This window comes from Macadamia integrifolia, chromosome 10 (genome assembly GCF_013358625.1).
Source record: "Macadamia integrifolia cultivar HAES 741 chromosome 10, SCU_Mint_v3, whole genome shotgun sequence".
NCBI lineage: Eukaryota > Viridiplantae > Streptophyta > Magnoliopsida > Proteales > Proteaceae > Macadamia > Macadamia integrifolia.
In genome coordinates this window covers 13,869,449-13,893,823 of record NC_056566.1, presented here as the reverse complement: position 1 = coordinate 13,893,823, position 24,375 = coordinate 13,869,449, and the positions used below count along the sequence as shown (strand labels likewise).

Genomic DNA, 24,375 nt, shown 5'->3' with positions numbered 1-24,375 from the left:
CCGAGTCTGAGGAATCTGATCCCCTCTACCAGGTTATTCCTTTCCTCTCTCCCAGTCAACCAAATCCTCTTCCCTGTCAGTCAATTATCCTGCCTCATGCTGCAGTAACCTTAATTCCTGAACCGTATGCTAAACCAGTACGTCTCATAGCCTTCCTTGATACAGGTGTTGCAACAACTATCCTTTCTCCAAAAGTCCTCCCAAATTCTTTTTGGAAACCTCAGGAACCTCCTCTTCCTTTCTTAGTCGCTAATGGAGAAACGTTTTACATTACCCTTGTCACCAAACAACCCATTAAAATCTAACTTCTTCCAACCCTTTCATTCACCCATGTTATGTTAGGTTCTCACTGTCCTGGAAAAGACCTCATCATAGGTTTTGATGTCCTTAGTCATCTTCCCCTTAAATGGACACCCCATGGTCTTGTCTATAAACAACAACTTCTCCCTTGGTCCCCTTTTTCTAATATATTTCTTGCAGGTACGGGTCCTACTCTGTTTGATGATTTCAAAGGAAAACTTCTGCAAACTTCCTGTGCAGATTCTCATACTGAGTTCCAGACCAAATGTCCTCATCCCCTCTGGCAGAATTCTAAGTTCTTCATCTCCTTACCTTTCAAGAAGAATGAAGATGTAAATCCAACAAAAGCTAGTCATCCTGGTATGACTCCGGAACATTTGACACTTGCAGTAGAAGAACTTCAACAACTCCAAGCTCAAGGATTGTTAGAACCAACTGTGTCTCCCTGGGCATGTCAGGCATTTTATGTGAACAAGAGAACAGAACTGATCCGTGGTAAAATGAGGATGGTAATAAATTATCGGCCCTTGAATTTCTTCTTGGCTGATGATAAGTTCCCCTTACCAACTCGTCCAGCTCTGTTACTTCAGTTAGCCTCAGCAACTGTCTTCTCCAAGTTTGATCTCAAAGCAGGATTTTGGCAACTTGGGATTGTCCCTGAAGATAGGCCGAAGACAGCATTCTGTGTCCCTGGTTATCATTTACAGTGGACAGTTATGCCCTTTGGACTAAAGACGGCTCCATCAATATTTCAGCGTGCCATGATGCAGATATTTGCTCCCATTCAAGATCGTGCCCTGATTTATATTGATGACATTCTTCTATTTTCTTCTACACAGGCTGAACATCTTTGTCTCCTTCAGCACTTCCATCAGATTGTTCAAGACTATGGAATTATGCTCTCCCCAAAGAAAATGCAAATTGGTGTTCCTACCATCGATTTTCTTGGCGTTACTATTACCAAAGGAACATATGAACTTCAACCGCATATTGCTACATCTTTCCAGAAATTTCCTAATGGTCCCCTGACAAAAACGCAGGTCCAGCAATTCCTTGGTATAGTCAATTACATGACAGAGTTTCTTCCTCAACAAATCAAACACACATCTGTGCTTCATCAGCTCTTGAGAAAGAATGCTCCTCCTTGGTCTTTTGAACACTCCGCAGCTATTCAAGCTTTGAAACAGCTCTCTACAAGACTTCCCTGTTTACAGATTCCTTCTGATGGGGACGTATTCTGCAGACTGATGCTAGTGACACGCACTGGGGTGCAGTTCTTCTTGAAGAAGCCCCGGATTCCAAAAGAACCATCTGTGGTTACAAAAGTGGCTCGTTTAAACCATCTGAAGCTCATTACCATTCAACATTCAAAGAAATTCTAGCAGTCAGACGCGGTATTGAAAATTTCCAGTTTCATCTCATTGGACATAGATTCCTCATTGAACTAGACATGTCAAGTTTCCCTCGAATGCTTGAATTCCGACAACGCACACTTCCCAATGATCAACTGCTCCGATGGGCTCAATGGTTCACTAAGTGGTCCTTTGACATTAAACACATAAAAGGAAAAGAAAATGTCTTGGCAGATTTCCTTTCTCGCCCTCCCTCTACCTTTTCTGTAATCCCATCTGTAATCCCAATCCTTTACCCAATAACACCAGGTGCTTCTACCTCCTCTTCCTCCCGACCTTAGCCCCAACCTAGCCATAACCTTTGCTGTGCTATACCGCCTCACCTTCCCCCTGAAATCCTTCATACCTTAACCTATAAGGCAGTTCTTACTTACAGTAAGCATACAGCTATTCAGCTCTTAGAAATTGCCCTTCGACAAGAAGGTCTCTTTCTTGCTGGTTCTTCTTTTCACCCAGATTTTCCCTACCTCACCATCTTTACCTTTAACTCTTTCCATGACCTACAAGAGTTACCCCCTATATTTAAATGTATTTTCTGGCATTTATGTACTGCCTACTCCATAGCCATATGTTTTCCTCTTCAACCCATCCAATCCATATGTATGCGCTGGTGTACTCCGGAAACCCACATCGTCCTAACCTCCCTCTTATCCAATTTCTTCAGCTTTTTGCTCCTATGGAAACCTGGTTCCACCTATTCACTTCTCTCCTCCCACAGTCTGATTCTCCTGATCTACCTATGCACTACACTACTATCCTCTTCCATAGACCTCCAACCATACTCCAAGTAACTGATCCTCCTGATAATTTCCATCCCTGCCATTACATACACTACACAACAGACTATCATCTGTTTGGAACAAAGCCCTATGCACTCTTCATCTCCAGAAGACAGCATTGATCAGAATGGTGACAGTTTCTTCATTCCATGTGCCGAGTGAATGACATTCAGCCTTATCAAGTTCCAGCCCCTCTTCTTCACACTGTTGATTTAGCTTGGGAACTACATCAGAATGGTCAACTGCCCTGTCCTCGCATCTCTCCTCTAATGGATGCCTATGATGATTGGCTTATTGATAAAGCTGCCTTCTACCCATACAGTAGCTCCTCTGATCCAGATACGGACTAGTGTCCTATATGAGTATGTATTGTATTGTGATTGTGAGTATGTCCTGTCTGAGTATGTATGTATTGTATTGTGAGTATGTATTGTATGTTGTATGTAAGTGGTATGTATGTATGTATGTAAGTGGTATGTATGCCGACACTCCCGTGTATGTAAGTGGTATGTATGCCGACACTCCCGACATACGGTCCCACATACCATGTGAAGTCCATGTGAAGTCAGTCCATGTGTCTGTCATGGGTCCTAACTGTCTTTTGTATCCTCGGCTATTTAAAGCCCTATGAATGAAGTTTTTGGGCAGAGCCCGGTTGTTTAACACCCTGAGAATAGAAATGAATTTTCATGATTGAAAAGATGTCATTTGGACAGGGGTTGATGAATGAAGAGTCGCCACATTGGTGTTCCTACCACCAGCTTGGCACCAGGGGGTTGAACTGGTTTGCTCGGTCGGTGCAAGTCATGTCCTTTCCCATGAGGGGTGTCACTTCGTCGACTTAGCAATAAACGCCCCCACGCGCATTTGGGGTTGAAAAGTGTCTTTTTAAAGCCTTTTCACTGTTCATCTTCTCCATCTTTCCTGCATCTTCTCTCCTCCCCTCACCATCAGTGCCTTAGGTGTGCCCTCTTCACCTTTGAGACCATCTTCATGGTTGTTGCGTTCTTTCCTCTTGCTAGAATTTGTCTTGTTCATCAGCAAGACTCCTCTTACTCTTTTTTACTTCATTTCCTTAGGTTTTTCTTCCGCCATTAATGGCTTTCAACCGAGACCCGAGGCAGAAATCGAAGGGATTTCTATTGCCAATAGGGTGACGTTCGTGCTCTCTACCCAAGATTCGTCGAACGCCCCTCAGGGGGTGACTTTGGAGCCTCCATTGTGTTCCGACGACAACATCTTCTTTAGGGATGGGCACTAGTTTGGTCGTTGCCAGTGCTCAGAGTCGAATTGGCTCTGCTTTCATCCCCGTGGGTATCAGACTTGATGCCCTGAACTACCACATCCACCTAGAGGAGGAAGATCTAGTCACAATTAGGTCGCAGTTCCATAACCTGACTAGATCACCCTCTGAATGCCTACCATCAATGAACTGTCTTGTACGCCGATTAGTGGCAAGGTATGCCTGTACGAGAAGTTTTTTAGGGGCGGGCTTCACTTCCCCATTCACCCTCTTGTGAGCGTGAGCGAGGTCTTCAATTGTTTTGGTATCAGCCCATCTTAGCTTCTCCCGAACGGTTGGCGGAGTTTATTGGGGTTTTTAACTCTAGTCAACGGGATGGACCATTTGATATCTTTTTCCCTCTCCTTAAAGTGCTTTCACTTGAAATCCCAGGGCGGTCATCTGAATGGTATGTGTTGAGCCAGCGCGTGAAGTTTAAGGTTATGGAGGGGAACCCTTCTTCCATCAAGGGATGGAAGAATAGGTTATTCTTCGCGTCGGGGTTCAAATGTTTGCTGATCAGCATCAACTGGTTCGAACTGGACAACACTGCTGTGAACGTTAGCCCCACCTTGATGGCCCCAGATGAGCATATCCTTAAAGTGTTACAAGATTTTGGCCGCATCATTAACACTGCCGAGCTAGGTGATGAGGATTTTCTTGCTTGGCATGGGTTGAGAGCAAGTGATTAGATTCTATGTAATTCCCGTTTTTAGCCTTTTTTTTTTTCTTTTACTAATTTTGATCATGCATTATAGTTGCTCAGCCATCACTTACTCCAAGCGGCCTTCGCTTCTCATGAAGCCTGAAAACGAAGCCAGGCAGAGGTACAAAGAGAGAAAGAAGTCGAGGCTGCCAGCCATCCTTTTGAGAGGTAGGAGAAGAGAAGGGTGGTGCTTGCAACAGATCTACCTATTCCCCAAGGTACTGGGGTGGAGTGTTAAATTGAGTCTTTGTTGATCAGTTTTATGAGATGGCGGTACATGATGTAGACCTTCAAAGGTGGAAGTGTACTTCAACTCTAATATGACAGTTACAATAGGACTCTGATATCACATGTGACAATTACAATAAGACTCTGATATCCTAAGAGAGAGACTTCGAATGCGAGACGATCTCTAGTGTTGCAGTCCAATGAGACTCTTATTTTGTAGGAGAGGTTTTTGAGGTAGAGGATGACTCTAACTGTGTTGATATGGAGAGAGAGGAGGTTGCGGTTCATCCTACGGTATGTACTACTCCGTTGGCTGCCTAGGATGACATAACAGTGTAGGCAGCTTGGCCCTCTGAGGGTCGAATGACCAAAGAAGCTCTCTGTGCTAGGGACACTCCCCTGAATGACCACTCGCCTCCTATCATGAAGGATTTGCCCAAGCATGTAGACTTCGTGGTGCCTCCGGGGGAGAAAACTTTGCTTCCCAGGGAGACCTCTCATCACATGGGGGTCTCCGAGTGACCTGTGGTACATAGCCCTAGTAATGTTCTAGCAGGGGGCCATATTCCCTTAAGGCTAGCGCTCATGGCTGAAGAGGTTGAGTAGGTGGAGGCTGCTGAGGCCAGGGGCTCTGTGTGGCTTTCAACGATGAGAACCGGATAAGGATCGTTCTTCTCGACGATTGCTTGATTTTCAGTGAACTTCATGGCTGGCTTTTGGACCCACATATGCCTTTATACCCTTGATTTCTTGGTCATAGGTGAGATGACCATGCAGAAGCTTGGCCGGAGGGAGAGGGCAATGATCGGTCGGGTGAGTATTACTCAAGTTTTTTTTTTCTTTTTCTTTTTTTCTTTGTAACTAGCCCAGATACTTAGTTCTTTGCTTGTGCATGCCACATCTTATGCCTCAGAGGCATTTGACCCAGCGGACAGGCTGAACGAGCGGGTGGAGAGGCTGCACACCTCTGTCGCGTCTAAGGACAAAAATTTTGCCTCTCTCCAAACAATTGAAGGAGGTCGAGAGTCGAGTCCTAGGTAGCTCAGAACTCCCTTATTGATGCTCGGGAATGGGTGTTAATTATGGGGGCCCAGGTCTCGACTGCCATGGAAGCTCGGGAGGTTGATAAGTCCTGTTGGGAAGAGGAGAAGGAGATGTTGGCGGCGTTTGCGAGCATCTAAGCCAATTTGAACTCTGCCCTGGGCTCAACTGGAGGAAGAGAAGACCTCTTTGTTGGGGGAATGGATGGCCAGGGAGAATGCCAAGCGACGGGTAACTTAGTTGGAGGCAAATTTCAAGTCCTTCCATGAGATAATACCCACTGTTCAGGCCTGCGCAATAGAGGACTACAAGGTTTTGAAAGACTTTGAGGAGTACGTCTCCTCCTTCCACATAGATGCTTATATATCCATGGGGCCTGCGAGTGTCGAGACTTTGTTCTTGTCGAGCAACCAACCTTCAATTTTGAACCCTTCACGCATGTCAATTCCAACGGAGGAGATATCGGAGGAGGAAAATCTTGAGAGGCGGTTCAGAATACCATCAGTGCCCTCGTGGATCTATCGAGTGGCGAGGACGAAGAGATGGAGATAAACGACACTTGATCTTTTTTACTCTTATAAAGTTGCCTATTTTAAAATGAAATTTTTTTTCTTGCAAGTCTTGGATTCATAATGTGTGATCTTGTGTCTTTTTTTTTTCAATTGGTAAGGGTCGAGGTTTTTCTTGCCAACCGAGGGCCACCCCAGGGTTAGACTTCAAGTTTTCCGACTAGTATAGTTCAGGAGTAGTTGCCAAATTGGGGTTGGTCTTTTGATCTTGTCAATTGGTATAGATCGAGCTTGTTTGTCAACTCAGGATTGGTCTTTTGACTTGCCAATGGGTATAAATCAGGCTTGTTTGTCAACTCGAGGTTGGTCATTCTATCAACACGTGATGGAGCCGTAAAAGTTTTTATTTATATTGATAATTGACGGAAACAAATTAGAGAGTAATTTGAACTTAGAACTTTAACAAGAAAAATGAAATTGAAACTAACGAAAAGCAAAATAAAGCAAAGAGTAAATGAATCAAATAGTTGAGGACCCGTTCGGTCGACCCATGGTGGGTCTACTGAGTATTTCTTAAGTTTCCCTGAATTTCATGCCCTTAAAATGGGTTCACCCTCCGGAGTCTGTAAGTAGCACATATCTAGGCATACGACTTTGGAGACTATGTAACATCCCTCCCATTTCATGCTCAGCTTTCCTGTGTTGCATGGATCGGAAGCTTTCATCCTTCAAAGAACTAAGTCGCTCGATTGAAAGACCCTCTTCTTTACCTTTGAATTGTAAAGTCGTTCAGTCCTTTTGTATGACTCATTTCTCATGACAACTTATTTTGGATTTTGTCAAGAAACTCTAAGTTGGCGTGTAACCCTTCTTCATTTGTTTTCATCAAATTTGAGGGATCTGTGGGATCTTGCCAAGATTTCGACTGGAGCAAATGCCTCCTTGTCGTATGCCAGCCTATATGAGGTTTCTCCCCTTGGAGCACGAAGCATCGTTTGGTAACCCAAAGTACACTAAGCAGCTCAATATCCCACCTTTTCTCTTCTAGCTCAAGTTTTTTCTTTAGCCCATCTAGCATGGTTCGATTTAATACCCCAACTTGGCTGTTTGACTATGGGTATGCCATAGAGGTGTTGTACTCTGCACAAAATCTTCTGAACATTGGGTTATCAAATTACTTCCGGTTTTTTGTTAGCAAGATCCTTGGTATACCAAACCGATAGATAACATCATCTAAAACAAACTTCTCCATGTTTTTCTTCCATGATCCGAGCCAACAGACAAGCCTTGATCCACTTCTTGAAGTAGTTGACACCACTATGAAAACTATGCTAGTATGTCCATCCCCTACATTGCGAAGGGGCTCAGGTTGAGTATTGAAGATAGCTCGATGGCCGATCGATGTGTCATTGGAGTATGTATTTGGAATAGCCAACACTTTTGGGCATAAGCCATTGCATCTTCCTTCCTGTTGGGCCAATAGAATCCCTATCTAAGGCCCTCTTTGGTCTCATTTTTCTTTTTTATTTTTGTTTACAAAAATAGTTTTGGCTGCGTTTGGTATCATTTATGGAGCCTGTTTCTATTTAAAAAAAAATTAGTAAAACACAAAAACCAAAAAGAGATCAAGAGTCATTTATGCGTTTTGGCTAAAAAAGATTTTCAGTTATTTTTGCGCTAGGTTTTAATGAGCATGTGCTTAAAGGCTCAATATGGAGGGGTAAAGTAGTCATTTGCTTTGTAATTAGAAATCCAAGCCACCTGCCCCTCTTCTTCAGTCTAAAGTGGAGAAAGAGAGTTATACGAAAGATGGGTGAAAGGAATTTCTTCACCCATTTCTTTAAAAAACTATTTTGCACATAGAGATATCAACCTATTTCTCACAAAAAATCATTTTTGTCAAGTAGTTACCATACCATTTTTATGTTTTGATAAAAAATGGTTTTCATTAATGATTTTTGTTAAATAGATAAAAAGAAAAAAGAAAAATGATACCAAAGAGGGCCTAAGGACCTTGTAGGCTAGAGCTCCTCCTCCCAAATGGTTTCCGTAAATTCCTTTATGTTCTTCATCTAGTGCGTATTCAGCCTTAGATGGGCCGAGACACTTGAGGAGTGGCCTAGAGATTGTACTTGTCGATCGGGTTTTGATCTTTCATGCTTCGGCCCTGTCATCTAGTAGGGAATCGTCCCTAAGGTACCTTATGATTGGGTCCATCTAGTTCGGTTCTTGGTCCGCACAATCTAATTCACCTTCCTCATGAGTTGGATTCTCAAGCACTTCGACATACCGTTTGACTCATATTTTCATACTCCACCATTGCCAGTTGCGACAGTGCATTTGCTGAAGCGTTCTCTACTCTAGGGAGTTGTTTGATCTTGAATTTGGTGAATTGAGCAACTAAGCTCGTTACCTTTCTTCAAATATTTGATCATTCTTTCTTTCATATTGGACCTACAAACGAAGGAGATGACATGGAGTGGGTGGCATAGCATTGACAGGACATCTTGGGGGATTCCTCTCATGAAGAGGGTAGGTGGGTAGAATAAGAAGTGGTTGGGATGATAGTGTCGGTATAGTAGGTGGTGGTGGTGGTGTTGTAGCAGGTGGGGATGGTGGTGGTATAAAAGAGGGGGTTGGTGTTGGTTTGCCTAGTGTTGGATAAGGGGTTGGTTGTATCTTGAATGGGGAGGGGTAGAACTAGATTATGAATGGTGTGGTTGGGGCTTTTGGATAGAGGAAATGAGTCCTCTATAGATGTGACTTCACGACAGTTGTAAACTTTTTTTTATTCAAGATCAAACACTTTGTAATCTTTTTGAGCATAGGGATAACCAATGAAAACTCTAGGTTAGGATCGAGGGTGAAACTTGTGTTTAATGCTGTTGTGATTGTGACGATGATAAAGACACCCAAAAGTACTTCAGTGCTTAGAAGGGGTTTTCTTGGTTAAAATATGTAGAGGAGATTTGCCTTGTGATACGGCCAAATTGATTGCCCAGTAGGGTAAGAACACGTGGTATCTACGGAAAGGACACGTGTCGCCCACCTGATAGAAGCTGCAAGGAGTCTGATCGTGTCAACCCGTGAAGAGAATATTCTCCACGAAGGGGATAAGACGTATCCTAGTAGGACTCGAAGAGGAAAGGAGGCGGAGCCGAGGAGAACTCCTCCAAGGAAAAGAGAAAACCTAAACCCTAAGGACTATAAAAGAGGGCCCGAGAGGAGGGAAAAAGGTAAGCAGAAAAACCCACACCATTACCCTTGTGAAAAACTGTGCGACTGATCTCTAACTTGGGCGTCGAAGGACTAATCCCAGACAAAACTTCGGGCCTCTGCCTTCTGTGCTTGTCCAGGATCAGCTCATACGGATTTTCGGCAGCAACAGATTGGCGCCGTCTGTGGGAACGACAGTAATTGTGGGGAGAACCTACAATCGTAAGAAGATAAGAGCAGCGTCGAACATAAACATGGGGGAGGAGGAACCTTCAGGATGGCTCCCTCCCTCGGTGGAAATGGGAGGAGAAAGGGGAAACGATGATTGGGAAGGTTCCCCGAAGGACCAGCATTCGGTCGGATATTCAGTGCGCGGAGGTAGTAGTCCTCCACCCCCTCCTAGAGCGCAGGAATATGTGACAAGGGAGCAGTTCGAAGCCCTCCAGGAGAAATATGACCGAATGGTAGAGGCAACGAAGGAGGTCTCCAAAGTTATCTCTCAGAAGACCAGCGGAGCATCGCGAGGCCCCCATATCTGGCCCGAGCGAGCTCAAGACGAAGACCGGAGTAGTACAGGATCGATAAGGTCCGGTCATAATCCTCAAAACTGAGCGATGAGGAAAAGTCCCGCACCCAGGGAAAGGACGCGACGTACGGCCGGGGCTAGGCATGGGGAACCACACCAAGGAGACGAACAGAGACACGAGGACTCGGGGTTGAAGCAGATGATCATGAACCTAAAAGATGAGATCAGGAAGGTGGCAGAAAACCAAACGGAAGCTCACAAGCTAGACCTCACTAATGACACGGCTCTAGCTGATGAGGTCATGAGGGACCCTCTCTAAATTGGCTTTCGCCTGCCAAAGTATGACACCTACGACAGGTCTGGGGACCCCATCGATCATCTGGAAGGCTTCAAGGTTGCTATGTAGTTCCATCGAGTCTCGAAAAACATCATGTGTCGCGCCCTGCCATTGACGTTCAGAGGAGCGGCAAGGCTATGGTACAACCGTTTGCCGACGAAGTCGATCCACAGCTTCAGTGATTTAAGTTACTTCTTCGTGAAGGGATTCTCCAATAGCCAACCCCTTCAGAAGACCACGTTGAATTTGACCAACGTCAAGCAACATGAAGGAGAATCACTACGAAACTACATGAAGCGCTTCTAACAAGAGAAGATCACGATTAGAGGTCTAGACCCGAAAGAAGAGTTCACAGCCCTGCTGGGAGGCATCAAGGATAAGGAGCTGAAAAGGTCTTTGGCGAAGCATACACCGAAGAACCTGGCAGAGTTGAGGGCTCAGTGCGATAAGTACATCCAGATGGAAGAAACCCTTCAAGCCGATGAAGAAGCTGAGAGAAAGACGGGAAGGAAAAGGATCTCAAGGGGCGATGACAAACCTTCCGAAGAAAGCAAAAGACGAAAGTCCGAGCATGGTCGGGCACCCAGTCCACCAAGGAAGTTTGAGAAATACGCCCCCCTGAACCGAAGATGAACAGATGTGCTGATGCAGATAAAGGACTCCCTAGTTACCAGAGCCATGAAGTGGCCAGGGAAGATGGGACGACACCCCGAGAGATGCAATATGGACAAATATTGCCACTTCCACAGGGACCACGGCCACGACACTGAAGATTGTTGGCACCTCAAGGGGGAAATAGAAGGAATGATCCAAAGAGGATACCTAGGCCGATTTGTAGACCACGAAAAGGAGGATGCCGAAGATGGATATGACCGCAGGGATAACTGTCGTAGAGACAACAGAGGCCGCTATAAAAGAGGGGGGCCAGCCAACAGAGGCAATCAGGAACGACAAAGGGATCGGACACCCGAGGAAGTTGACATCACCTCCAGGATGAGAATAAAATCCGAACTAGGGTTATAGTGACAATCTGTGGAGGCCTAGCCGCTGGAGAAAGTTCAATCTCGGCTAGGAAAGCAAAAGCCTATGCGAGAAGCGTAGATGTGGCTGAATGGTCGAACAAGAAGGCGAGGATGGGGATGGTTATTTCCTTCTTAGACGACGGTCTGGAAGGGGTGCACACTCTGCACGACGATGCCCTGGTAGTCACCATGACCATAGCTGATTGCAGAGTGAAGAGGATCTTGGTGGATAGCGGCAGTTCAGCTGATATCCTGTTCCTTGAAGCTTTCCAGAAGATGGGTCTGGACGAGGGAAAGTTGAAGAGAGTCGAACACCCATTGCAGGGGTTCTCCGGCATCCCAGTAAAAGTGGAGGGATTGATTGAGTTGCCGGTAATAGCCGGCACCAGAGATCGCCAAGTAACGGTCATGATCAACTTCCTAGTAGTAGGCATTACCTCGGCATACAACACCATACTAGGGAGAGTTGGTTTGAACCTGCTAAAGGCTGTCGTCTCCACACCACATCTCAAGATGAAATTCCCAACCAAGAACGGTGTCGGTGAATGTCGAGGCGATCAGGAGGCATCCCAGAGGTGCTACACCACTACCTTATGGGGAAGAGAAAAGGCAGGTGAGGCACTCCCGATAGAAGATCTGCGTGATGACACCAGTTATCAAAGGGTGGAACCGGTTGAGGATCTGATACAAGTTGAGGATGAAGAGGGGGATAACACTCCCCAATTCCAGATCGGGACTACAATGCCAAGGCAACAACGAGAAAAACTTGTCTCATTCATCCCAAACAACTCTAACGTCTTCGCCTAGTCGACCTTAGACATGCCTGGAATAGACTGAGAGGTAATAGAGCATCATCTGAGCGTCAACCCGGCAAAGAAGCCAGTGCAACAGAAGAAGAGGACCTTCACCCCCGAAAGGCAGCAGAAAATAGATGAAGAAGTAGAGAAGTTGCTGAAGGCCTAATTCATCCGCTAGATCCAATACCCGGAGTGGATATCCAACGTGGTGATGGTCCCGAAGGAAAATGGAAAGTGGAGGATCTGGATTGACTTCACACATCTGAACAAGGCCTGCCCAAAGGACAGATAACCCCTGCCGAAAATAGACCTCCTCATTGATGCCACGACAGGATACGAGGTGCTGAGCTTCATGGATGCATACTCGGGGTACAATCAGATCAAGATGTCTGAGGTTGATGTCCTGAAGACATCCTTCGTGACCAAGGGGGGATTGTACTACTATGAAGTCATGCCCTTCGGGATGAAAAATGCAGGGACCACCTATCAAAGGTTGGTGAATAAAATCTTTAAGGGGATGATCAGCAAAACCATGGAGGTATATGTGGACGATATGCTTGTAAAAAGCCTGAAGGCAGAATAACACATTCAAGACTTAGAAAAGGCGTTCCAGGTGCTGAGGCAGTACGGCATGAAGCTGAACCCGGTAAAGTGTGCATTCGGAGTAGCCTTGGGAAAGTTCTTCGGCTTTATTGTCTCGGAGAGGGGAATTGAAGCCAATCCGACGAAAATACAAGCCATTCGAGATATGAGGTCACCCCAGAATGTGAAGCAAGTCCAAGAGCTAACAAGCAGTAGCCGCAGCCCTAGGGCGATTTATGTCTCGGTCGACTGACAGGTGCCTCCCCTTCTTCAAAGCCTTGAAAGGATCCAAAAAGTTTGAATGGACGGAGGAATGCGAAAATTCATTTGAACAACTGAAGGAATACCTGGCCGCACCCCCACTGCTGATGAAGCCAAATGCAGGCGATACCTTGTAGTTGTACCTTGCTGTATCAGCAGTGGCGGTAAGCACAGTATTGACGAAGGAAGAAGGAAGGCAACAATGGCCAATATACTACGTCAGCCGAACCCTGCTAGATGCCAAAACAAGATATAGAAAGACAAAGAAAGTGGCGTACGTCCTGGTAACAACGGCAAGAAAGCTAAGGCCCTATTTTCAATCACATACGGTATGCGTACTCACAGACCAGCCCCTGAAGAAAACACTGCAGTGGCCGGATATGTCCGGTCGCCTGGTAAACTGGGCCATAGAGTTGGGAGAATTTGACATCCAGTACAAATCAAGAATTGTAATAAAAGCACAGGCCCTCATAGACTTCATAGCCGAGATGACGCTCCCTGATGATCACTAAGAGTTTTTCGAGGACCGAGGAGAAAAGACTAGGGAATTGTACGTGGATGGTGCTTCCAACAGCGCAGGAAGCAGTGCAGGGATCATATTGGTCAGCCCTGGAGGTTTCAAGATCGAGTACGCCCTATGGTTCGACTTCGATGCCTCTAACAATGAAGCAGAGTACAAAGCGTTAATAGCCGGAATTAATCTGGCACGGGCTTTGATGGTATAGGAGCTGGTGGTGCATAGTGATTCACAATTCATGGTTCAACAGGTGAATGGCTGGGTACTTGAAGACAGTGTAAGAAAGAATAACAACCTTTAAGGAATTCGAGGTAAGGCAGGTGCCACAAGAAGAGAATGCCAGTGCAGACGCACTATTGCAGTTGGCCACCTCCGACTTCGTAGACCTTGGATGATCGGTGTATTTTGAAGTGCTACCACAACCAAGTATCGAAAGACCCCAAGAGGTATTACTTGTAGGCGAACACGACCATAGCTGGATGGATGCCATAATTGAATACCTGAAGGAAGGAAAGCTCCCCGAGAATCGGGATGAGGCAAGGAAGGTATGAATGAGGTCAGCACGCTTCCTTTTGAAGGACGAGACGCTGTACAAAATAGGGTTCACCGTGCCATACCTCAAGTGCCTGAACCCCACCGATGGCGAGTATGCACTCTGAGAAGTGCATGAAGGGATATGTGACCAACACCTGGGAGCCCGGGCCTTGGCATATAAAGTGCTGAGGTAGGGCCTATTTTGGCCGACAATGAGGAAGGACGCAGAATCGTTAGTCAGGAAGTGCGTTAAGTGCCAGATGTTCGCCCCCGTCCCGAGGCAGTTCTCTACCGAGCTCTCATCCCTATCAAGTCCGATACCATTCGCCATGTGGGGAATGGATATCCTGGGCCCATTGCCCCTAGCCACAAGACAAAGGAAGTTTGTAGTGGTGGCAGTAGACTACTTCACGAAATGGGTAGAGGCCGAAGCACTGGCGATGATATCTGAAAAGAATGTAAGGAACTTCTTCCAGAGGGTGGTAGTCTATCAATTTGGAATCCCTCGAGTGGTGGTAACGGACAATGGAACTTAGTTCGCCAACCCAACTTTCGACTCGTTTTGTGATGCCCTCGGTATTGACCACAGGAAAACTTCTATCGATTATCCACCGACCAACGGGCTGACAGAGGTAACCAACCATACCCTGCTCTAAGGAATAAAGAAGAGACTGGACGATGCCAAAGGGTTATGGGCAAATGAGTGTACAACATCCTCTGGGCTTACCGTACAACTGAGAGGTCGGCCACCGGAGAAACACCCTTCATTTTAACTTACGACACCGTAGCTGTACTACCGATAGAGGTTGGGGCCGTAACCCATCAGATTCAGTACTACAATGAAGAAGAAAATGACAAAGGACTCCAAGCGAATTTAGACCTCTTGACCGAAGTCAGGGACACCTCACAAGAAAGGGTCGCCGCCTACCAGTAGAGGGTTGCGAGGCACTATAACTCCAAAGTCCGAAAGAACGAGTTCAGAATGGGTGACCTCGTCCTCAGAAGGGAAGAAATATCAGACCCGAGGCATCAAGGAAAGCTAGCTCAAAATTGGGAAGGTCCTTATAGAGTCTCAAGGGTAATACGACCGGGGTCCTATCACCTGGAGACTACGGGGGGAGAAAAGGTACCCCGATCGTGGAACTCGAAGAACTTAGGAAAATTCTACCAGTAGTGAAGTAGCAAGCACTCACATTTTGTAGTTTTTTGCTCCTAAGCACTTTCTAGTTGTAACTCCTCATCCTAAGCTTTCCGGATGATTTTATTTATGGAAAATATGTAAGTTGGTTTATGACAAGTGATAGGAATTCTCCTGTTTGGTGGCTTCAGCTTTGCCGAAGGTCCTTACCTCGGTCATTATCTCAGTTGTTGATTAAGGCAGAGCCGAAGGAAATTTAACGAAGGGATACTGCCGAAGGTCCCGACCTCATTTGGGAGCTCAGGCTAAGGCCGAGCGAACCTGACCGAAGGTTACCACCTCGGTAGGGGACTCAGGAAAAGGCCGAGCTGACCTGACCAAGGGTCCTTACCTCGATTGGGAACTCAGGTAAAGGTCGAGCTGACTTGACCGAAAGTCCTTACCTCGGTTGGGAGTTTAGACAGAGGCCGAGCGAACCTGATCGAAGGTCCTTTCTCGGTTGGGTGCTCTAGCTAAGGCCGAGCAAACCTGATCGAAGGCCACCACCTCGGTTGGGTGCTCTGGCCTATGCCGAGCTGACATGACCGTAGGTCACCACCTCAGTAGGGGCTCTGGCAAAGGCCGAGCTGACCTAACCGAAGGTCCTTACCTCGGTAGGGAGCTCAGGCAAAGGCCGAGCCTACCTGACCGAGGGTCCTTACCTCGGTTGGGGGCTCAGGCAATGGCCGAGTTGACCTGACCAAAGGTCCTTACCTCTGTTAGGGGCTCAGGCAAAGGCCGAGCGGACCTGACCGAAGGTCTTTACCTCGGTTGTTGATCAAGGCATAGCCAAAGGAAATTTGCCGAAGGGATACAGCCGAAGGTCCTCACCTATGTGACGAAGGCCGAGGGGGCTACCCTCGGCTGGCTGTTCGGCCCAAGACCAGAGGTTAAAAGACCCCTCGGATGGAGCTAAAAGGGAACACCACACTTGGTGAAAATCCTACTTTTTCAGGATCCCTTGAAGTCCATGGCCCTCGAACTTGGGAAACCTCTCAGATGAGCCAATGGAGCAGAACCAATCCTCGTACTAGAGGAGAGCCGAATTAATCCTTGGGTCGCCAAGGCATTCGACCTTCTTGCACCTACTTACGGGCTAAAGATCCCTAATCAGAAAGAATGCGAAAAAGCAAAAGGCAAGGGTATCCAAAGAAATGGATATATTCATTCATTGAAAAAGGCCCGAAGGCCGAGATTACATGAAAAGGCTCGAAGGCCGAGATTACATGAAAAGGCCTAAAGGATCACATCACAGAAAAAGAGAGAGCCCGAAGGCTAAGGTAAGACGCAGGGTGGCTTCAGGGGGCGTCCGTCGGGTTCACGGCCTCATCGTCGGCATGGTGGAGGGTCTCCCGATCGGAGCCATTGTGATCAGGAGTCGGAGGCACCTCACATTACAACTGAACCTCACCTTCCTCGCTACAGCCTTCACCGTCGGCATCGGCAACCTCGGTGGCTATTGGGGCTGCCTCAACACACTCCTCTTCGAAGATAGCCCGCTATCCTCGAAAGAGACCTCTGGGTAATGCTCGAGGACCCAGTCTCAAACCTCAGTAGCACCCATTGTGAACCCAGGGGCGATGGCGCACTTGATCTCCTCCCGACAACCCTCAGAGGCCCTATACTTCTCGGCCCCTCGGGCCTCAACCTCCTGAACCCTTGCCGTTATCTGCGCCCTCAGCTCTGCAAGCTTTCAATCGTATTCCTGGCAAGTATGAAGAAGGTCCACTTCCAGGTGCTCCACCTTCTCGAGGAGAACCAAATGCTCATTCTCCAGGGCTAACTTCTCACGTTCAGAAGCCTCGAGGTCTCGGGCCATGGCTTCGGCCTGGATCTCCAACTGACCCACTTGATTTTGGGCCTGCATAAGACACCTATGGTCAGTATGTTGCAATGATAATAGATTAAGACTTAGAGGACCGAAGCTTACCCCTACCATGAAGATGCAGGCGCTAGTTAACATGGCTGCCGTCCCTTGTCATTGTGCTTTGGCAGCATCTCGGGGGAGACTGCCCTTAAGTATTAGCTCACGAGAGACACGCCCGATGGATAGAGTGTCGTCCTCTTTGACCGATCACCGAGGGACGAAGCCAACCTCGGCCCTCACATTCCTATCCCTTGGGCTTCTGAAGTCTGCCACGGGGGAAGAGTCTCGGGCAGACAAGCTATGGCCCGGAGTAACGAGCGCCTGGACTGCTTCAGTACTAGTTCCTTTAGCCCTGGACCTTTTCTTTGGTGGGGGAGCTTTGGAAAGGGGGGCCTTCTTCGAAGCTCTTCGCTTCAGCCTCTGCTATTGCTACGTATCCCGTGCCCTGGCCTCCCGTATCTGGACCTGCCTCTCTGCAGTGGCAGCCTTAGCCTCGGCTTGGGAAATTTGTATTGTATGAAGACGAAGGGAGTTAGTACAAAATACAAATACCCAAGGCAAGTAAACTTCGGCTGGCCTAAGACTCACCCGGGCTAAGCCTGAATCTGAACAAAATGGCATCGAACTTAAGGCTATCGGACTCAACTAGAGGGTAGGTGTCTTAATGCCTCGTCATCACCATCGACTCTGCGTCTGCCCCAAGAAGAGCAGGGGTGAAGTTCACCGTCCTCAGATCGAGGATATCCCAGACGATGCCGAAAGGCACCCCCTCGGATGACCTCACGAAGAAGAATTTCTCTTTCCACCCGTGGATCGACATTGGGTAACCGTTCAGCAGCCGAAGGTCTTTCCGAGGGCTAAAGAAGTACCAGCCTGAAAGCCCCTTACAGGCCTGAAGGAGGAAGCAGTTGACGAAGAGAGGGAGGGAGAGAGGCCTCTGGTGCCTAGAGAAAAGGACGACGAACCTGAGCATCTACCACCATCCGTTCGGCGTCAGCTGGGTCAGACAAATCCTATAGTGCCGAAACACCCGGGCGAAGAAAGGATGGAGGGGAAGCCGAAGGCCGGCCATAAATGCCTCCTTATATAAGCACAGCTCTTCGAAGTTCCGATAGCTGGCTCGGTCCATCGGTTTTGGTAGTCGGAGCTCGAAAGCGTCTGAAATACTGAAGGCAGCCCTTAGCTCCCCCCAGGTCCAGCTCATCCATGGTGGAGATGATGTGGAGAGCCTCCATATTAAGGGGGTCTTGGTTCTGGGCTCGGGATTCAAGCACCCTCTCCCTGAATCCCTCACCGTTTGAGCCACCCTCGGACCCAGACGGTGAGGCCGCGGACGACGAGTCGCGAGCAGAGGCCAAATCGAGGGAAGAGTCCGAGGACATCCCTCGGACCCCCTGGACTCCGACACCTAATGTTAGACATTTTCCTCCCTGAGGACGAGGGACTGTATCCGGACGAACAAGATATTGTACTTACTTTTGGTGAGGACGAAGCGCTAAAGGGGAAAGGAACACCTAGACCGAAGGAAGGCTCTCCGAGGGAAAAACCAAAGTGACCCACAAATGGACCCCCACACTTTATAAATAGAAGAAAAATGATACAACTGCCCGAGCATTAATGGCACCGTCACGTCACCAATTACAACCCCTCAAGATTTGTGCCAGGGAGGATCTGACCGAAGGTCCTTACCTCGGTTGGGGGCACCAACCAAGGCCGAGCGGACCTAACCGAATGTCCCTACCTCAGCTAGGAGCTCAGGCAAAGGCCGAGCGGACCTGACCGAAGGTCTCCACCACTGTTGGGGGCTCAAGAAAAGTTTGAGTGGACCTAACTACCTCGTTTGGGAGCTCAGCCCAAAGCCGAGCGGACCTGACCGAAGGCCACCTCCTCGGTTGGGTGCTCTGGCCAAGGCCGAGCGGACCTGACCAAAGGCCACCACCTCGGTTGGGTGTTCTGGCTAAGGCTGAGTGTTTGAGATTTTAAATGTAACCGCAAGCGTACGGATCAGTGTAGCTACGGGTTGAACACAGGGAGAGCAGTCACTTATTTTTTTATTTCTTTTAATAATGCGAAAGTGAACCGATTAATGGTTGTGATCTAATTCTAATTACTGTCCTAAACATATGTATCTAAAATAACATCCTAACCATTCGTCATTTAAGAATTTAAAGACACAAGCCACGCAATTAAAATTAAATAAATAAATAACTGAAAATAAACAACCCACGCAATTTTAAAAAAATAATAATAATAAATGAAGAAAAAAATGCTGAAATAAAAATAAAGTAAAAGAAAGGGGGGAAAGCTAGAGAGAGACTCACAAGTAGGTTTCTCTACTTAGCCCGAGGGATGCATCATAATATGAGCTTCCCTACTTGACTAGATAGTCACTCTTACAAGGGTTACTCTACTTGGCTTTAGGGAAAGGGAGACAAATAAAATAAAAGCAATAAATTGATGGTTCTATGGCTAGGAGGGGCAAAGCCAACACATACACTAGCCATGAACCTTGGGGGAAAGGGATAGCAATAATGCAACGACTGAAATTAAAATCCTAAATTAAGAAAGAAAGGGTAGTCAAAAGAGGGAATGAGAGGGGGGAGAGAAGACTACTGAGGGAGTCTACTTACATGAACTTCAACCCTTGAACTGAAAACTTGATCGATTTGAGATACTACCAGTACTAAAAACCAGATCTAGAATAAACCAAATCTGAAATTTCTAGTACTAGAGAAAACAAATCTGAAGAAAAAAAATTGAACTTGAAAGACATGCTTCATAGCTTGTTCTTGTCACCTAGAACTAAGCCTAGAACTAGAACTTGAAAATTACAACTTCAATTACTTAAATAATAAAAATAAAAGACTGAATAAAAAATAAAAGTGCTTGCATTAATTGAATAAAAGAACTTACAAAAGTGTTTAAAGCATAAACCTAGAACTAGAGATAGAGAAAGAGAAAACTAGAGAAAGAGATAGAGCAACAAAAAAAAAACCCTAAAAGAAGAATGAATTAGAGAGGAAGAGAGGGACCATTTTTTAGAGTTTTGTGGACTCCCTTTTATAGGGAATAGGAGAGAGAGAAGGACGTCCAAGGGTGGATCCCCTTGGACGATTTTGTGGTGAGGTGGAGGAGAGAGGAGAGAAAACGTTTGAAGAGATCTCCCACGATTTTCTTGCCTTTTTTTCCCTATTTTTTCTCTTTTTTCTATTTCTCTCTCTCTTCTTGCACAAGAAACCCCCCTTGGCCAATTTTCCTTGCTTGGATTTGGACAATATTCTATTTTAAATGGGAAATTCCATCCATGCCCTTGTCTTTTCTTTTCTTTTTTTTCTTCTTTCCTATTTTTTGTCTTTATTTTCTCTCTTCTTCAAACTTGCATACAACTATCTTGGCCGACCCCCTTTAAGTGATGAGTAGGAGAGAGAAAAAATTCTAAAAAAAAACCTCAACAAAATAGCAGCTAAGAGGTTCGAACTTGAGACCTCCTAATAAGGAAGAGATTTTGCACACCACAACTCACCAACTACGCTAGGTAGTTGTTGTTACCAAAAACGAATCTTCAATCACTTAAGGATGTGGTCCATTGATCCTTGTTGGCATTTGAAATATTCCTTATACCCTTAGGACAACTGCAGACGGGCTGGTTCTGCATCTCGGTTCAGTTCTGATCCATTATTCTTTTTCTTGCCCGAAAAGAATAATCACTTGTACGGTTGACCAAACGAATGTGTACTTTTAATTGAACATGTCCATCTTGCTCAGAATTTCGTCCTCTTCGCAATCATGAAAAGAAATAGGACCTCTTTACGTGTAAAATTGGAGATATAGCGCCCGATAGTCCTTAAGGCATTGAAAGTATAAAACCTGCAAAAAGAGAGTAAAACCCAAGGTAGCTCCGTTCTAAATATGTAAAATGCATGATTTACTATCCTAGATTTCACACATAAATGTGCTCATCAATGCACATGCTGCCATGCCATCATAAGTTCATTTGTTTTGTGTTAGTGGTGCATGTGCATTTTGTCTGCCTTAGGAGTTGTGTGTTTATTACATAATTTTTAATACGGAGTTGTGTGTTTGGGTTGTTACGTTTGTGCTTAGCAGGGCCGTCAAGAATTCGTTTGCTCATTCCTCCTTTCATAAAAGTAGGTTGGGTGATGGATTGTCTTGGTGGGGGACATAATGCATTTAGGGCACTTTGGCTTGGCTGATCTATATTGGTACGTCAGATAGACAGCCGGTACCTTCTTATAGTCTGTCGTAATAAGTTTGTGGCTGATCTATAGTGGTTCGTCAGGTAGACAACCGACACTTTATTGTAATCAGCCATAACCAGTCAGTCTATTTGCATGGATCTTGTGTTCGTCCTTCCTTGGAACCTCCATGTAGCCGACCCCATTAAGTTGGGATAAGGCTTTGGTTGTTGGTTGTTGTTGTTGGGAAGTGAGAAAATCTAAGTGGAAAGTTAATACGTTTATTGCTTCAAGAATCAGTTTGGCCCTTAGATTGGAATCCGAGTCCTAATGGTAATCTCCCACTTGCATGCCTCATTAATGCTTGTGAAGCATCGGATTCCAAGACAGCATCATTTATTGGCTATTTGTATCCACGGGAGTATACCAAGATACATTGAAATATTGAATTATCCCCACCCTCTTAATTTGTAAATGCATTTAAGGACGTTTAATGATTCCTTGAGATGAAATCTGAACTGTTCTTTGCGCTTTAAGATCCAACAAATCAGTCTTAAGTTTCTACTATGATTCAATTATAGCTTGAAATGTGGCTGTTGATTTAGTGCTATTCCCAAAGAGGGAACAACGCTAAAATTAGTGCCTATGACAGGGACTTTTTGGTCCCTGTCGTCTTTGTTTGAGTCCTTTTTGGTCTTTTCCCCTAGTAAGTGAGGGGCTGTAATGTCCCTTTTTGTGACCTAATGCTATATATCCTTATGAGAACCTAAGATTACATTCACATTGAATTAATCTTAGGTTGCGCTCTATTCTTGAGACTACCTTTGGTTACTTCATCTTCTTCCTCTGTTCTTCTCTTTTCTCTCTCACTTTTCATTCTTGTTTCTGGTTTTCTGGTTTGGCTACAGCTTCTGAGATTGTAACAGTGGCAGTACGCTTTCTTATTTCTGCTCCAACATACTGCAGAAATAGACTAGGATGTACTGACAGTTGTGTTGGTTCACTGTTCACACTTCACATATATCAGGCAGAAACAATTATTTCCAATAGTTTCCAATAGATTTTCTTTCCTAATAGGGTGGACCTCGGCCAACGGTAGGGTTGCTTCATTGTGACCTAGTGGTCATGGGTTCGAGTCGGGAACCAGCCTCTCTGCGAAGCGAAGGTAATGCTGCGTACATTTTGACCCTCCTCATGCCCCGCAGTGGCGGGAGCCTTGTGCACTGGGTATGTCCATGGTTTTAAGTATCGGTGCGTATCGTGCCGTATCGGCCGATACGTATCCGTATCGGTAGGCATCGGCACGATACATACCGATACGCTACAGGGAATTTTGGGCCCTCTTTTGTGTATCGACGTATCGGTAGTACCGTATCGTGCCGTACCATATCGGTATCGATACGTACGATACTCTGCGATACGAACTTTTGAAAATATGAAAATTCCCGTGAGTATCGGTATCGGTACGTATCGACTGTATCGTACAATATCGAACCGTATCGGTACGATACGGCTACTTAAGTGTGAATATGTCTTTTGTTGTTTGAAACAAACACTTCAAACTCTCACCAACAGTTTTCTATATTTCTCTTCTTTCTTCCCCTTTGATTCACACACCTTTTTGGAGACTCAAATGGTAGATTGAAAGAAACATTGTGGAAGTGAATGGTTCAAAGCAGGAGAAAAACATAGAAGAACCTTGAACTTGAAAGTTGAAAATTTTGAATAGTAAGTTCTTGAATCTTTACTCACTTTTTTCAACTTTAACCTTAGATTTTCAAGTTTTTTTACAAATCTAAGGTTCATTATACTTAGAATCACATTTTGTGCATCATTATTACATGAAATCATTGGATTTATAAGGATTTACACACTTTTTTCAAGAGAAAATGAGGGTTTCAATTTTTTTCAAACTTCTTAGATCTACTCATGCTCAATGGTTAAAAATGTTTAGATTTATTATATGTTATGTAAAAACAAGTGTTCTACAACTTCCATGAAAAATTTTGATTTTTATTAAAAAAATGTATTTTCTTAATTTTTTTTTATTCTGAAATTAATAATAAAAAAAAAGAAAAATCCCAAAATTTTTTTTTTTTGTTTTTTTGTTTTTTTGTTTTTTTTTAAAATTTAGTTCATTCAACTCTTAAAAATAATGTCATAACTTATAATTACTAAATACATGATTTCAAATGATATTTACAAGTATTGACCCTCTACGATATATTTGAACATTTTCAATTCATCATTTTGAACATTTTCAACTCAATATATTTGTCTATCAATACGATACCCTCTACTTAAGTATTTATGCATTCTACATGTTATATATAACTTTTTTTAACTGTTTTTTATGCAAAAGTGTATAAAAATGTGTTCCCTATCCATTTATGTGCGTATCTTTAGCGTATCTTAGTGTATCTCCGATACGATACGATACCCTCCGATACGTATCTTAATTTTGACTGACGGATACGGCGAATGATACCTATACTTTAATCCTTGGGTACGCCCAAATATTCTTTCCTTACTAACAATCATCATTGGTAGAAAAATTTGCTTGCACTTGCAGGAGTGTCTCACTCCCACTGAAATCCAGCTTTTGATAAATTTGGCAGAAGATTAAATAGTATTTCAACTTACAGTGGATTTTGGTGGATCAAAAAAATTATTTTCTTCAAAGCATAGGAAACAAACTCCATTGCATGTTAGCATTGTTTCAGCCGGACATGGTGTAACAGCTTACATCTTGTTTACTATTTAGTATTTAGATGACAAAGTTCGTGGTTCCTTTGATATGTTTGCCCCTATCAAGGAACTTTTGAGTTCTACTTGATAAATCTGGCTTGGTGTATACTGCCCTCTCTGTTGTTGGTGTTGACTGAAATTGTTGCTGTTGGAACAAGGGAATTTATTTTTGAATAGGAACTAGGGGAATTTGCTCCCTCTGTGTGCTAAATGGGACCAGTTATCCACACATTGTCCAAGTTGCATATCTGTTGAAAATTGTTTATCATGTGATATCTTGGAAGTTTTTGCTTTCTGTTATTTTCACTTTTACTGGATCCTATTAAGTGATTATGAGT

At 45.1% G+C, this 24,375-nt stretch overlaps 1 long non-coding RNA gene across 1 annotated transcript; it reads left to right on the top strand.

Annotated features, from left to right (window-relative positions):
* The first annotated feature begins 4,963 nt into the window (after positions 1 to 4,963).
* LOC122090901 lies at positions 4,964 to 6,366 on the top strand. Its single transcript, XR_006143765.1, has 2 exons — positions 4,964 to 5,520; positions 5,621 to 6,366. It is a non-coding gene; the product is annotated as an uncharacterized LOC122090901 (long non-coding RNA).
* Positions 6,367 to 24,375: the final 18,009 nt, after the last annotated feature.